Source organism: Prionailurus bengalensis, chromosome C2 (assembly GCF_016509475.1).
Source record: "Prionailurus bengalensis isolate Pbe53 chromosome C2, Fcat_Pben_1.1_paternal_pri, whole genome shotgun sequence".
NCBI lineage: Eukaryota > Metazoa > Chordata > Mammalia > Carnivora > Felidae > Prionailurus > Prionailurus bengalensis.
Genome location: NC_057350.1, coordinates 1,398,206 through 1,411,879, shown reverse-complemented (window position 1 = coordinate 1,411,879; position 13,674 = coordinate 1,398,206).

Here is a 13,674-nt window from a genome sequence, read left to right as displayed (position 1 = left end):
TCAGCTTGCCTGAAATGGCTTTCCTCACCCTCCCAGACACGTCGGTCCCCCAGCGTCCCCGCGCACCGCTCAAACCTGGAGCCCTTTCTGCGCGGATCTCCAAGGACCGTGCGTCCAGAACCGTGACGGGTGCAGCATCGTCCCTGCCTTCAGCTAGCAGCTGGCCTGCCCCGTTTTCGTGGGTGCTGGTGGAAGACACGGGATGGCTGGGTCAGAGGCCAAGAACGGTTTATTAGGCACGCCTAGGACAGCCACCAGGGAATCCTTGTGGCCGTTCCCTGAGCCCGATCCCCCAGGTGATGTGATGAAGGACAGTGACACGGGCGTGTGCAGCGGGTGACTGTGTCACAAGAGAGAAGCCGGGATCGGGGGGCCTGACTCTTGTGGAGGGGTGCCCTGGAAAGGGCATCAGTGTCACTCACGGGTCATGCAGAGCCCCAGAGGCCCGTGGCCCCGAGCAGGCGTCTGCCACATGGCGGTGTAGACGGCGGAACGGGTTGGTGTCAGCCCAGCACAGGGTCTCGCAGGGCTGTGTCGGCTGCCTCGATGAACGACGGCCTCTCCCACTCCTGGCCCGCGGTGCCTCCGACCCGGCCGTCCCCACGGGCGTGCCGTGTGGGAAATCCCTTCCCCCATCACCCCAAGCCCGACCAGGGCAGCGGTGCCCTCTGTGCTCGGCCTCACGTACAGAATCATCCACACTGAGCTCCAGGCCTCTCCAGCCACGCACCCTCCGTGCCTCCTGGGGTCTCGGGCTTCTGCTTTTCCACGGCGCCCCGGCCTGACTGCCCTGTACCCCAGTGAGGACGGGGAACACACGGCTTAGAAAACAGCATAGACGTGGTCAGATTCACGCATCTTTAAAAATTACACGTGGGAGTCCACGTGTGCGTGCCGCACACGCATTCAAGAACTTGCACTTTTCTGGGTCTTGCCCAATCAGCAGCTCACAGCAGGCTGGAGGCAGGGGCCCCCGAGCCACGGGACAGGTGTACCATTTCAGTCACGTGTCAGGTACGTGGATGGGACTCATGGACGTGGTGTTCCAGCCATGTGTCAGGCACACGGACCCTGGGCGTAGTTAAAAACCACCTTTGTTTTTCAGTTTCACTGCTCTTTGAGCGTTGTTCCAAAGGGACCGTTTTTCTCATGCTCCGGTTTGAAAACTGGAGCTGGGATCTAGGACTTTCTAGTCATTGTTAGTCCTGCAATTAATGCAAGATGTTTATGTCATGTCATCGGTCCCCAGGGAGGGCACATCCCACGTAGGGGACAAAGCGGCACGTGCTGAGGTGTAGACAGTCTCCTTGGCTCCTGCTGTGCAAACTCCTTTGATTCCTCGGGGAGACTCAGACCAGGTCCTCAGGTCACCGGCCGAGGGGTCACATGTCAGACTGCACTGTCCCAATGAGAGCCTGATTCGTAGGCCCGGCTTGGGAGGTGGCTGTCCCCCAGGGCCGGGGCACACATCGCAGCCCCCAATCTTCTCCAAGGAGCCCCCCGACCCAGCACTCGCACCCAGCCGTGCCTTTCACTGGGGGCAGAGGCACGGGGTGGGGGTGCAGCAGCCTGTTCTCGGCCTCTGCGGGGAGGACTCCTCTAAGGAGACCGTGCAGTTGCATCTGGGCAGCTGCTGACTGTCCCGGGGCCACGGCACAAGTGTCCAACCCAACACCCTGTTGCAATTACCACTGTGATCTCAAAAAATTTCACAGTTCTGACTCCACGTGGAATTAATTTGATAACTGGCAGAGACAGGAGTCCTTTGTAAAATATGTTTGCGAATGATTAGCTGGTGTCTCCAGTCTGGAGCCGTGGTTACGGGTTGGGGTCTCATCCACGAGCGAACAGCCTGGGGTCCGAGGAGAGACGCGGGGTCCCACACTGACCGCCAACCTGGGACCAGGGCAGGGCTGGGTGCGAGCTACAGTTAGGCGTCGTTCCTGCCCTCCCAGAACTGCCCGAGGGGCGGCCAGGCGGGGCCAGGCAGTGGGGCAGGACGTGTAGACTCAGGAGCAAGGCCGCTGTGGGCCGCGTGTGGCTGTGAACCCTGCGCTGGGGCTCGGCCAGTTGGACCCAGCCTCCGGGAGTTGGGTCCTAGGCGGGAGGCCCGGGGACGGCGGGACACTGACCATCGGGCTCTGCCGGGCATGGTGGCCGTGGTGTGGGTGGTGGCAGGTGGACCTGGGCCCTGCCGCAGGGGACGTACAGATAAGCACGCGGGACTCCGCCTCCCCCGTGGGAGTCCACATGGCCTCCTGCCCCCCACGCCAAAGCCGTAGATCAGGGCTCTGGGAGGGCGGTGGGAATGTGGGTTTTTAAGAAGTCCTTGAGGAGAGTCTGACCACCAGGGAGCTGAGGGCTCAGTTACCGGGCGGGTTAGGGGCTCCTCCTGGGTCTCCGAGGCTACCCCAATCCAGCCCATGAGCCTTTGGGTCCAGCAGGGGCCTAGGCGTGGTGTCCCTTCCACCGTCTGGGCCACCTCGAGTATGTCCTCTGGACAGTGACACAGGAAACCCGCTTGGCCTCTGGGGAGTGGTCCTAGGAGCCAGAACCTGGCTGTGCAGACGGGCAGGGGGGTCTCCGGCTGCAGGGCACGATGTCAGAGCCCTGGACGACCAGTGCCGGAGCCTGGGTGCTGGAGCGGGGCCCCCACGTGGGAGTTCAGGGTGGGCTTGGTCAGTGGCAGGGAGCAGGTGAGGGTCACGGTCGGGGCAGACTCCGTCGGCTCCCCGCTGGTGCAAGGGCAGTGCGCAGGTGCTGGCTCCGAGGTCCCCAGCTCCGTGCTCCTGTGCGGGGGCCACGGCTCCTCCCTCGTCCCCATGTCTGCGGAGGCCCCGACCCGGGTCCTGGCCCCCGCCTCCCTGGGGGCCTGCGGCTCTGCTGTCTGTGAAGACGGGCGGGTGTGAGCAGGTCCAGACAGCAGCGGCTGGAGGGTGAGCGCTGGAAACCAGCCACAAGAGGGGCCGCCTTTTAAAGTGATTTTCACAATTTCAAACATCGTCACAAAGTTGCAAGAAGAGGGTGAGGAATGCCCGTATATTCCGGCCTGGAGACCTCTTCAAGTTTGCCAGTCGTCCCAAGAATGTCCTTCACAGCAAGATGGCACCGATGCCCAGTTACCACAGCTCCGTGGCCCCTCGGTCTCTCCCTGACTCCGGGACCACGGCATGTTCAAGACGGACGTGTCCCCAGCCCGGCCCGCCCGGTGTTTCCTTGACGACGCCCGATTGTTCCCAGGACGCTGGCTCCTCTGGGTGCGCCCTACGCCCGTTCCCGGGGGAGCTCCCTGACCGTCTGATGAGTGTGGGGTCTGCAGGGGGCTCCCCTGGAAAGCCGGCCCCTCTGTGTGATTCACAGATTCATCCCTCTCTTATGGCCCGCTGGCCTCTTCTGATGGTTGATTTGTTGGATTAATTATTATGATTGTGGCTGTCAAATAACGATTTTTTTTTTGATTTTTTAATGTTTTTATTTATTTTCATGAGAGAGAGAGAGAGAGACTGAGCCCAAACAGAGGAGGGGCAAAGAGAGAGGGAGACAGAGTCCCAAGGAGGCTCCAGGCTCTGAGCCGACAGCAGACAGCCCGATGCAGGGCTCGAACTCGTGAACCACGAGATCATGACCTGAGCCGAAGTCAGACGCTTCACCGACCGAGCCACCCAGGCGCCCCAAATAGTGATTTTCTAATTCCATCACTTATTGGCTGGAATTCACTCTGAGGAATTTATTAATTATTTGTTAATTAAGTTTTCTTGATGACATGCATTTATTTTTATTTATTAATTACCTTGATTTATGTCAATAGAGACTCACAGCGCCCCATTTCATGCAATGGACTGTCGTCCGCTATTGTCCTCATTGACTCGACTCTGATGCTCCAATCTGCCCAGTGGGAGCCCCCTCAGGCCCGTTTCTGTGTGTTTTCCACAGGCACCGGCTGTTAAGGCACTTCCTTGCCTGCCCCCCACCCACCCCAGCCTCCCAGGCTTCTCTCCACAGCCCCCAGCACCTCACCACCCCCTGTACCTTCAGTCTCCCCACCCCGATGCCCGGTTGTCCTGTCTGCCGGCCCCCTCCCCCCAGGCCGTCTTCCTGCCCCAGCTGGAGGCCCCGCCATCCACTGGACCCCTCCCTGCCACGGGGGAAGAAGGGGGCCTGCCTCTCTCTGACAACAAGGGGAGACTGGGGACCCGAGGGCAGAGGTCCCTCAAAGGTGGGGGCACTCACTCGACACCAAGCCCTGGGCCCTGCTGGTCCCTCGGTCAGGTCTCAGGCTGGGCGACAGGGGCGGCTGGAGGCTGGGGCTCCAGCCCGCTCTTGGGGTCCCACCTAGGGGGAGGCAGGCCGAGCACCATGAGGCCATCGAGGGGCTCCCACGGATCCCAGACTGCTCTGCAGGCCCTCACGCTGCTTTTCTACCTCAGGCCCTGGCACTCGGCCCCACCCCGAGATTAAAATGATCCACCTGTGACTGTCCCGGCAGCTCTGAGCAGCTACCGGAAATCACCACACGGATGAACGTCTTGGCCTGGAAGTGTCCCACTAGGAGAGAGGGGCCCTTGCCACAGCCAGTGTCCCCTGCTCCCCTGCAGGTCTGGGGACACGGCTTGGGTGACCGGGGGCCCCAGATGCTGATGTGACAAGTCAGGGAACTCTTGCGGCTGGGGCCGGCCGGGCAGCTAGACAGCCGGGCCCTTTAGCTTCTCTGTGCCGCCACAGCTGCTCAAGTGCACAAAGGGGCCTTGTTCTCAGCCGTCACGTGCTCCCAGGCCCCACTCCAGACCTCCTTCGGGACATGATTAGGTGTGGGAACTATTTCTCCTGGGGCTGCATTTGACATTTGCCATTCATCCCCGAGGCGGCGTCTGGACCGCAGGGGCCCTCCCTGGCCTCCCCCAGCCCTGGCTGCCCGTAGACGGTCTAGGAGACGCCGCTGCTGACCTGAGCACAGGCCGTGGCTCGGTCCTGCCATCGTCACCCTACGGTTCAGGTCTGTGGCAGGAGCAGACCGAGATGGAGCTGGGTGACAAGTACAACCACACGCACGCACACACATGCGCCGAGAACCACACGTGCGCACACACCAAGAACACATGCGTGCACGTGTACAGGACAGCACACACGTGCACGCACATGCACATGCAAACACACCAAGAGCACAGGCGTGCACACGCACAGACACGCCACGGCACACACGTGCACGAACACAGGCACAAATATACACACAAATGGACCGTTCCGTACAGAGGGGTGAGGGGCGCACACGCACATCGGCACCCACGCACGCACGGCTCAATCAGCCCCAGCGAGCTGCGATCTTGGCGAAACAGGAGGCTTGTGTCACCCTCGTCCCTTCTGAACACTGATTCCCTCTCAGCCCTGCTCTGTGCCAGGGGCTCAAGGGGCTGAGGTGGGTCCCCGCTCTCAGGAGTGGGATCCGAGATGCTGTCGGGCCGACAAGAAGGAATGTTCTGCAGCCGCTGGGGTGGGGCAGGAGAGGCAGGAGCTCCATGAGCTGCCAGCCTCCCCTCGGTGTGGATTCCGACACCGTCCCGGGTGACCACGGGGTCCGGAGCACATTGCTGGAGCTGTCCACCAAAACCACAATTACGCAGCCAGCCGAGAGCCTGGCGCTGCGTGTTTACAGCGCTCCCGGGTAACGGAAAAAGGCTGTTGTAAACATTGCAGGAGAGTTGCAAAATTGAGCTCTTCAGCATCCAGAGTGTGGGATGGGGCATTCCATGGTGTGCGAGGGCCCCGGGGCCGGAGCCCCGGGAGGGTAGCATCGCTGCAGGGGCATGGCCCTCAGGACCGGGGGAGTCCCTGCCGCCACCCACAGACGATACTTGCCGGCCACCGCTACCCAGCGTAGCGAGTTACGGGAGACGAGGGTGGTGGGCAGGGATGGGCCACGGATCCGGTCGTGCTTGCCCCCTGATGGCCTTGAGCGATGGCCCCCCAGCAGCCCCCGCCCACTATCCGAGCCCCCTCCCCTCCCTCTGTTGGAGGCTTATCGCCCGCTGGCAACAGGGCGTTCAGGGGAGAGCTTGCTTGTCCTCGGCCTGTGGGGGGCCAAGAAATTCCCCATCCATGTTCAGCCCTAGGACCTGTCATTGAGACCTTTTAAGGGAAAAGTATCTTTGTGGATCTGGATGAGCTTGACGAGGGGATCGCCCTGGGGCCCCTGGCGCGTCCTAAGCACCGTCGCGAGCGTCCTCATAAGAGGGAAGCGTGGGGGACACACCGGGGGAGGAGGCCCCGTGGCCGCAAAGACGAGATTGGAGAGGCGCGGCCACAGGCCTGGGAATCAGGGCAGGCAGAGGCGGCCTCCCTGGAGCCTCTTGGCCTCCAGGCCCTGGGGGAGTCGCTCCCTCTGTTTAAGCCACGGTGTAGGGTCCTTTCCTGCAGCGGCCACTGGCCCCCAACAGCGTCTCACCTCAGAGCCCAAGGGACACATTTTGATCAAATTCCTCTAAAACCTAGGGTGACCAGACAAGCGGATATTCAGGCTTTGAGGGGAAAGGTCACCTGACTGTTCAGCAAGGAAATTAATCGCTGATAACCAGACCTGATTTCTGAAGTTTCCCCAAATGCCTGGTTTTCCTGGACTTTTTAGTCCTCTCTGCACCGACCAGGAAATTAAAACAGAGCAACAGTTTGTGAGCAGCCTGGCAGCCGGTGTTTTCTCTGGTTAGACCAGCGCCGAGAGACCCCCGGGTCGGGGCCCCAGGCCAGGCACCGAGATTGACCCTGTGACACCCACCTGGCTTCGTGGACAGGCCTTCTGCACCTTCGGGGGCCAGGCCAGGGACCCCAGCTTGTTGAAATCCACTCGGGGTGGGTATCTGAGTCCCTGCCCAGCCCAGCATCACGTCCCTCACCTGCTTGTCCTCAAACAAGGGAGAAAATGGGTCCCAAAAGGGACAGCGACCTGGCTGAGGTCGAACAGCTGCTCCAGAGAACCAGCCACCTCTCATCCATTGGCTGCCCCGCCCTCCGAGGGCTCAGGACTCCCAGACACTTCCAGAAAGGCCCAGGCCTGCAGTGACGCCAGCACTGCACTGGAGGGGGCTGTCCCCAGCTGCATGTGGGGCTGTGCTCCCAAGCCAAGTGCTGTGCTGGGCAATGGAGCTGCTCCAGGGAGACGCACGCACACACCTGCACAAAAACACGTGGGAACACACACACGTACACACGCTGACACAAAAATCACATACGCGCATAGACACGTGTGTGTGGATGCATACAGACTCCTGTGCGTACCTGTACACGCGCCTGCAGACACAAACACACACTTGGCACGTTCACAGGGGTGGACGTGGGTGCGAAGGATGCTCCAGGCTGAGCAAGAAGAAGACAGGTGTGCCAGGGGACGGCAGGCGGGGTGGGGGCCGGGGCAGGTTAGGTCACATCAGGAGGCCCCGTGGGCCTGCGATCGGCCAGACCCCCGACTTCCTGGGTGCCACCAGCTGAAGCGAGGCTGGCTGGGTGCCCTGGAGGAGAAAGACCGGATCCCGCGTGGGGTGAGCACCCCCGAGCCCTGGAGGCCCCCCTCGCAGCGGCCCACTCACTCCCGATTCATGGCTGGGCACCCCTGCCTGTCCCAGGGCCAGCAGAAGGACAGAAGACCAAACAGTTTGGTCCACTTCTCATTTCCCGAAAAATCCTTTCTGCCAAGAGAAATAGATGTCCATCAGCTGCTCGGCGGGCCGGAGGAGCACCGGTCTGCGGCAGAGACGGAGGTGAAGGTGCAGACCGTGGGCGGGATGGGGCGGCTCACCAGCACTGGCTCCTGTGAGCCGTGCCGTTGCCTGCGTGGCCGGAGGTGGCCTCCCTGGGGTGCGCAGGAACCCCAAGGGCCTTGGAGTCGCCAGAGAGCTGGAGGGGCGGGGCTCGCACACCAACCCGCCACGGCACCAGCTCTCGCTCCCCTCTGGACGCGCTCTGCTGGGGCTTGTAGACCCTGGCCTCAGAGCCCAGACCGTCTCAGAGGCCCTGCCCCCCACTGCCCCGCACCCCAGATGGAGCACAGGAACGGAGCATGGGCCCACCGTTCCTAACCAGTCTGCAACTCGGGGGAGTCCCCGGGGACAGGGGTTCACAAACACACATGTAGAACCCAACACCAGCCAGCCCAGAACTCTAGCCGCATGATGTCCCCCGAGATGGTTCTGTGTAATCCCTCCCTGCCCTTCCTTCAATGGGGCGGGCGGGCCGGTAGCAGAGGACTTGGGCACAACCTGACCCTGACGCTCACCTCTATGCAGTCAGCTCTCCCTGTACGCACACGGATGTGACAGGCAGTCTTAACCAAAGTCCCAAAGGTTTTTGATGCAACCTGATAATCAGAAATAGTAAGTAAACGGGAAGAAACAAAACGGTTCTGAAAAATCACTAAGAAAGCCAATAGGATATTAAAGGAGAACAAAGTTGGAGGACCGACACTACTGGCTTCAGGACTCGCCGTAAAGCTACAGGGATCAAGACAGTGTGGTGGTGGAGAAAGGACACACAAATCGATCCATGGGACGGAACGGAGAACCCAGAAGGAGAGCCACACGGAGACAGCCGACGGATCCCTGACAAAGGAGCAAAGGCAATCAAGGGGGCAAAGAGTCTCTTCCACGAGGGGCGCTCGAAGGGGAATCTGGACGCAGACCTTACACTCCTCACAACAGTTCGCTCACAACGGATCGCAGACCCAAACGTAGAATGCAAAACTATCGAACGCCTGGAAGATGACACAGGAGACATCCTCGGGGACCTTGGGCAGGGGGACGACTTTTTAGATACAACACCAAAGGTACAACCTAACTGATAAGCTGGACTGAGTCAAAACGTAAAATCCCTGTTCTGCGAAAGACACTGGTAAGAGATGAGCAGACAAGCCAGAGACTGGGAGAAATATTTGCAACACGTATATCTGATAAGAGAAGATATATCCAAAATACACCAACACTTAAAACTCAGCAATAAGAAAATGGACGACACAGCCTGTGTGATCGCTCAGTGTGCCCCGGTCCCCACAATGTTAAGCATAAACCCTTCTTAGCTCCAGGGCACGAGTGGAGCTGGCCAGGGGGCCTGTGGGCGGGGCGTGCTGGCCCTGGAGCTGCCCGAGCGGTCTCTGCACCCCTGGGTGCAGCTGGAGGTGCAGCGCCTGCCCCACCCAGACAGAGCAGGAGCGGCACGGACGCGCTCTTAGAAGGCCCTCAGGGAAGGTGCTGGAGCGGTCAAGGACGGCCCTGCACCACCTGGAAACCGCCCGGATGTCCGTCCTGTGGCGCAGGAAGCCCTGGGCAAGATCCCGAGGCCACAGGTCCGCCAGTCGAGATGCTGCAGTCCCACCGGGTGCCTGGAGGGCGCCGTGGCCGGCTGGGGGGACCACCTCCTGCTCCAGTCTGGTGCCCTCCCCCCCCGAGCCCGCTTTTTCCCAGTGGCGTACCTGTGCTACAGGCAGGTGGGAACGGGATTGCTTGCCACTCGGGGGGAGCACGATGTCCTTGGACACTGAGGACCTAATTTTGAGGAGGAGGACGCAGGACGCCATCCTGGAGGTGGAGAAGGACAGACCTCCCTGCCGTCACGGCCACAAAAGCTAACAGCTGCAGGTTTTGTCCTGTGGACTCACCCTGTTCCACTGGAGGGGATTTCTGTCGGTCCACGAGGACCCAGCTAAGCCTGGTTGCCACTTCTGTGCCCCAGATGGGACTCTTCTCTTCCAAGCAGGACCCGCAGTGGCTGGGCGTTCCCCAGGCCAGACCCCCCCCCCCCCGGCCCTGGCCTCTCAGGTGCCATAGCTGTAGAGGGGCCACCAGGAGAAGAAGGGGGCTGAGGCGCCAAAGACTGTCATTTCAGGCTGGCCCAGGGAGGAGCCCACTGGAGAGGGCTGTCCCAGAAGGGGATCCCCGTGGCCTTCAGGGGGATCCCATCCCACTTGAGTGCCATCACCGGGCCGGTTTGGTAGGCTCAGTCTCGCCCCCAATCGGGCTGGGTACTGCTGGGCTCGGTAATGCCCCGTGGACGGTCCCCTGGGGACCACGGTGCCTCTTGTCCCCCTGAAAAGCTCTGAGGTCCTTGAACAGAGCTGCACACTTCTCAAGTTTGAGATGGCAGCAGCCGCTGTCCTCACCCCAGGGGACATCCCGCACCCCCAGGCGTCTCCCCGGGGCCGGGGGGCCCACCTCGAGCTGGGGCAGCTTTCTCGTCACCCGCAGTGGCTGCTGGGCCGGGCTGGTGGTCTGTCGTGGATGCCCAGGGCTCTCGGGGGCCCCGCTCCCGCACTCAGGCTCTCAGGACGTCGGGACCTCCCGGGCTCCCCAGCATCCGCCTTTGCTTACACGGTCTTGCCCCGAGCCCAGATCCCTGCCCACAGTGCCCTCCTGGTGCTCCCCCAGCCTGGCTCTGCCTGCATCCAATGGCCCCTGGGACCCCAGTCCAGGCGACTGCCCTCCTGTCAGGGGCACATCCCTGGGGGCTGGGGGTCAGAGCTGCACCTGGGCTGCTTGGGGTTTCGGGGAGCCGCCGTCCCGCCCACCGTGGTAGGGCCTCCTCTGCACCTCCTTCGGAAGCAGGATCCCGACCTTCCTCCCCGGCTGGCAGCCGGCCCATGCCTCCCGCAGAAGGGTGCAGGCAGGTGTGCAGGAGGACCAGGTGCGGGGGCAGGTGCAGGGACTTGCAGCCCCCACCGTCACCCACAGCTCACTACTGGGGGCACCCGGGCTTACTCTTGGTGGGGTGTCTAACATGGGACTCCCTACACCACACGCCTGCCTGGAGAGAGTGTGTGCCCTTGGGTCTCAGCCAAGCGGTGTCCACCAGTGGGAGGAGAGGGCCTGTCCTTTCACAGTGACACCCCCCTCCCCCCAGCATGCCAGGAGGAAACAGGACGGGGTCTCAGGTGGGCCTGGCTGAATGGGGAGGGAGGCTCAGCGGGGCTGAGGCCTGGTCGGCCCGAGGGGTTTCAAAGGAGGGTGGTGAGGCCGGGGCTGTGAGACCGAGCATCAGGCCCCCTCCCACCCCGACCCTTGCTCCCACCTCAGGCCTCAGCCCTGTCCCCCCTCACCCATCGCCCCTGCCTCCTCAGGCCTCACCCCTGTCCCTCTTCAGGCCTCACCCCTGTCTGCCCTCACCCATCACCCCTGCCCCCTCGGGCCTCACCCCTGCCCCCTTGGGCCTCAGCCCTGTCCCCCCTCAGGCCTCACCCCTGTCTGCCCTCACCCATCACCCCTGCCCCCTCGGGCCTTAGCCATGTCCCCCCTCAGGCCTCACCCCTGTCCCCCCTCAGCCTTCTCTCCTGTGTCTGTTTGGCACTATGCATGCTCCAGGACCCTTTCAGTGTCTGTGTGCACCCCTGACGGTTCTCCTGGGCCAGTTTTCCTGACAGTTTTCCAGGATGGCGGGTCCCTCCTGGCCTAGAGGCTCGTCGCTGCCCCCTGTCCTGCATGGCCATCTGGACGGGGTGACCAGGCATCCCGCAGACCCTGGATGACAGGGCTCTTGATGAGTGGTGTGAGTCAGGCCGAGGTCGGAGGGCACCAGACGCCTGACCTTCCGAGGGCACAGGGACACCTCACAGAGGAGCACGCCGTTCGGGTCACGCGCAGAGATATGTTATTGCTGTGTGTCAATACCATTGTCTTATAACCCTTTGTGTTTCATTTTCCACATTTAAGACGTCATTCTGAACAAACAGGCTTTGCCAGACGGCCAGAGGCTGTGGCAGCGAAAGGCCTAAGAGGCCGTGGTCTGGCCGGACGTGGGCAGTGACCCGCGGGCAGAACCAGTGCCTCCCCTCCCCCGCCCTCCCACCGGGGCGTGGTCGCCGGGAGGAAGGAAGCCGGTCTGAGTGCAGGCCTGACCAACTCCGAGCTGGGCGTTCTCTTCGGGGCCCTGGTGCCGGCCCGTCCGAAGGCCGGTCAGGCAGGCTATTCTGGGAGCTGGTGCAGAGGCCCCAGGAGCTCCTTATAAGGCTCCTTCGGCAGCGTGCTGCGGTCTGAACCCGAGGTCTGCCCCGCCACCCCGGCCTACAGCCCGACCTGAGTGCACAGAGCCCCGACTGCCTTTCCCCGACTGCTTCCTGGGGTCCAATTTCCTCCTGTCTCCAATGATGCTCTCCTGAGATTTCAATGAATCTAACCAACATCTCGGCCTTGGGGGACTTGGGAGAGAATTGGGGAGCAGAGCTGGCTTTCCACTTCCTTATATGATGAAGTTCTTGGTCCTGGCTGAGTCACCGGCGTTTGGGGACTCGGCCATGGGAGCCAGTGATTCTGAATTATTTTTAGACACTCTTACCGGAACACCTGGGTTGGGCCCAAAAATACATGTATTTTAGTAGTTCAAAAATATAACTTTACAGCTAGTCATCCAATGGGGAGACAATGCCCAGCAAGATGTTTCCGGAGGCTGACGGGCCTGTGCTTCCTCCTCGCCCAGCCGTGCGGCCACCGGGAGGACCTGGCTCTGTCCAGCTGTGTCCCCAGGCAGACGCACACCTGCCCCTGCCACCCTTCCTTCAAAGGGAATCGGGAGAACGACTAGGTGCTAGAAACGTGGGGCCGGGACCAGACCGCAGCCGTCTTTCCCCCCAGAAGGCCAAGGCCAGGCACCTGGCGGGCGTTCTGGCGGCACTGAGTGCCGAATGCGCACCAACGAAACAATGAAGGAATGCACCAGCGAGTGAGCAGCTGTGCCAATGGCCTGGCCCGAGTCACCGGTGCATGGAGCCAGCGGGGCCCTGCCAGGACCGGGGGGCCAGGGCCGGGGGGCAGGCCGGCTGCGCAGGGCCTGGGACTCGGGTGAGGACGGCAGGAGAGGGCTGGCGTGCTGGCTTCACCAGGACTGCAGGAGGCAGGCATCACCGGTCCCCGGGACACAGCAGGTGACAAGGAGCGTGGCCCTTCCCCCACCACTGTGAGGGCCTCTGCCCCCAGGCCTCGGCTGTGGTCCCTGACTCCACCGAGCTGGTTAGGACTGGTTAGGACTGGTTAGGACGCAGCCCCTGCAACGGCACGTGCCCCGGCTCTCTTGGCTCTCCCAATTCCCTTTGGAATTGGATCCAGCTTCTTTCCTGTGGGCTCAACCCCCGCACATCGAGGCTGTCCCCGTCCCTCCCTCCCTGGCCTTGACCGCGAATGACGGTGGAGAGAGTCTGCTCCCCTGTGCTTTCATGGTGTCAGATCCCCTCAGCGTAATCCATAATGTTCTTCTGAGATGCCCTTTTAATCACGCACATTGCCGCCGTGCTGGCTTTGTGACGTGAGCAGCCTCGGCCCCAGCCCTGCCCTGGAAGGAAACCCTCGGCCTGCAGCTCCTGGCGACAGCGTCCCCGTCTGCTGTCCCGGAGCTTGGCACACAGTAGGTGCTTAGCAAGGATTTTAGTGGAGGCTAAATAGAGGCCGGCCTTGCTGAGAAGCTGGCCCTGCACGTGTCTTTCTGGGACGACCACCAAAGGGGAAACACAGCATGAGAGGCCCGGAGAATCAGGCAGGCCCTGGCCCCCAGCTGCAGGGGGGTGGTCTGGGCTAGAGGGTCCCCTCCCCAAGCCGCTGAAGGGGTCCCGCAGGCCAAGGGCTGGAGGGATGCCTCTCCCTTCTAGATCACAGACTGCCACGCTATTCCCCAGAGACCAGTGCTGGTCGGGGCCACTGGGGTCTCCGGCACCTTCTC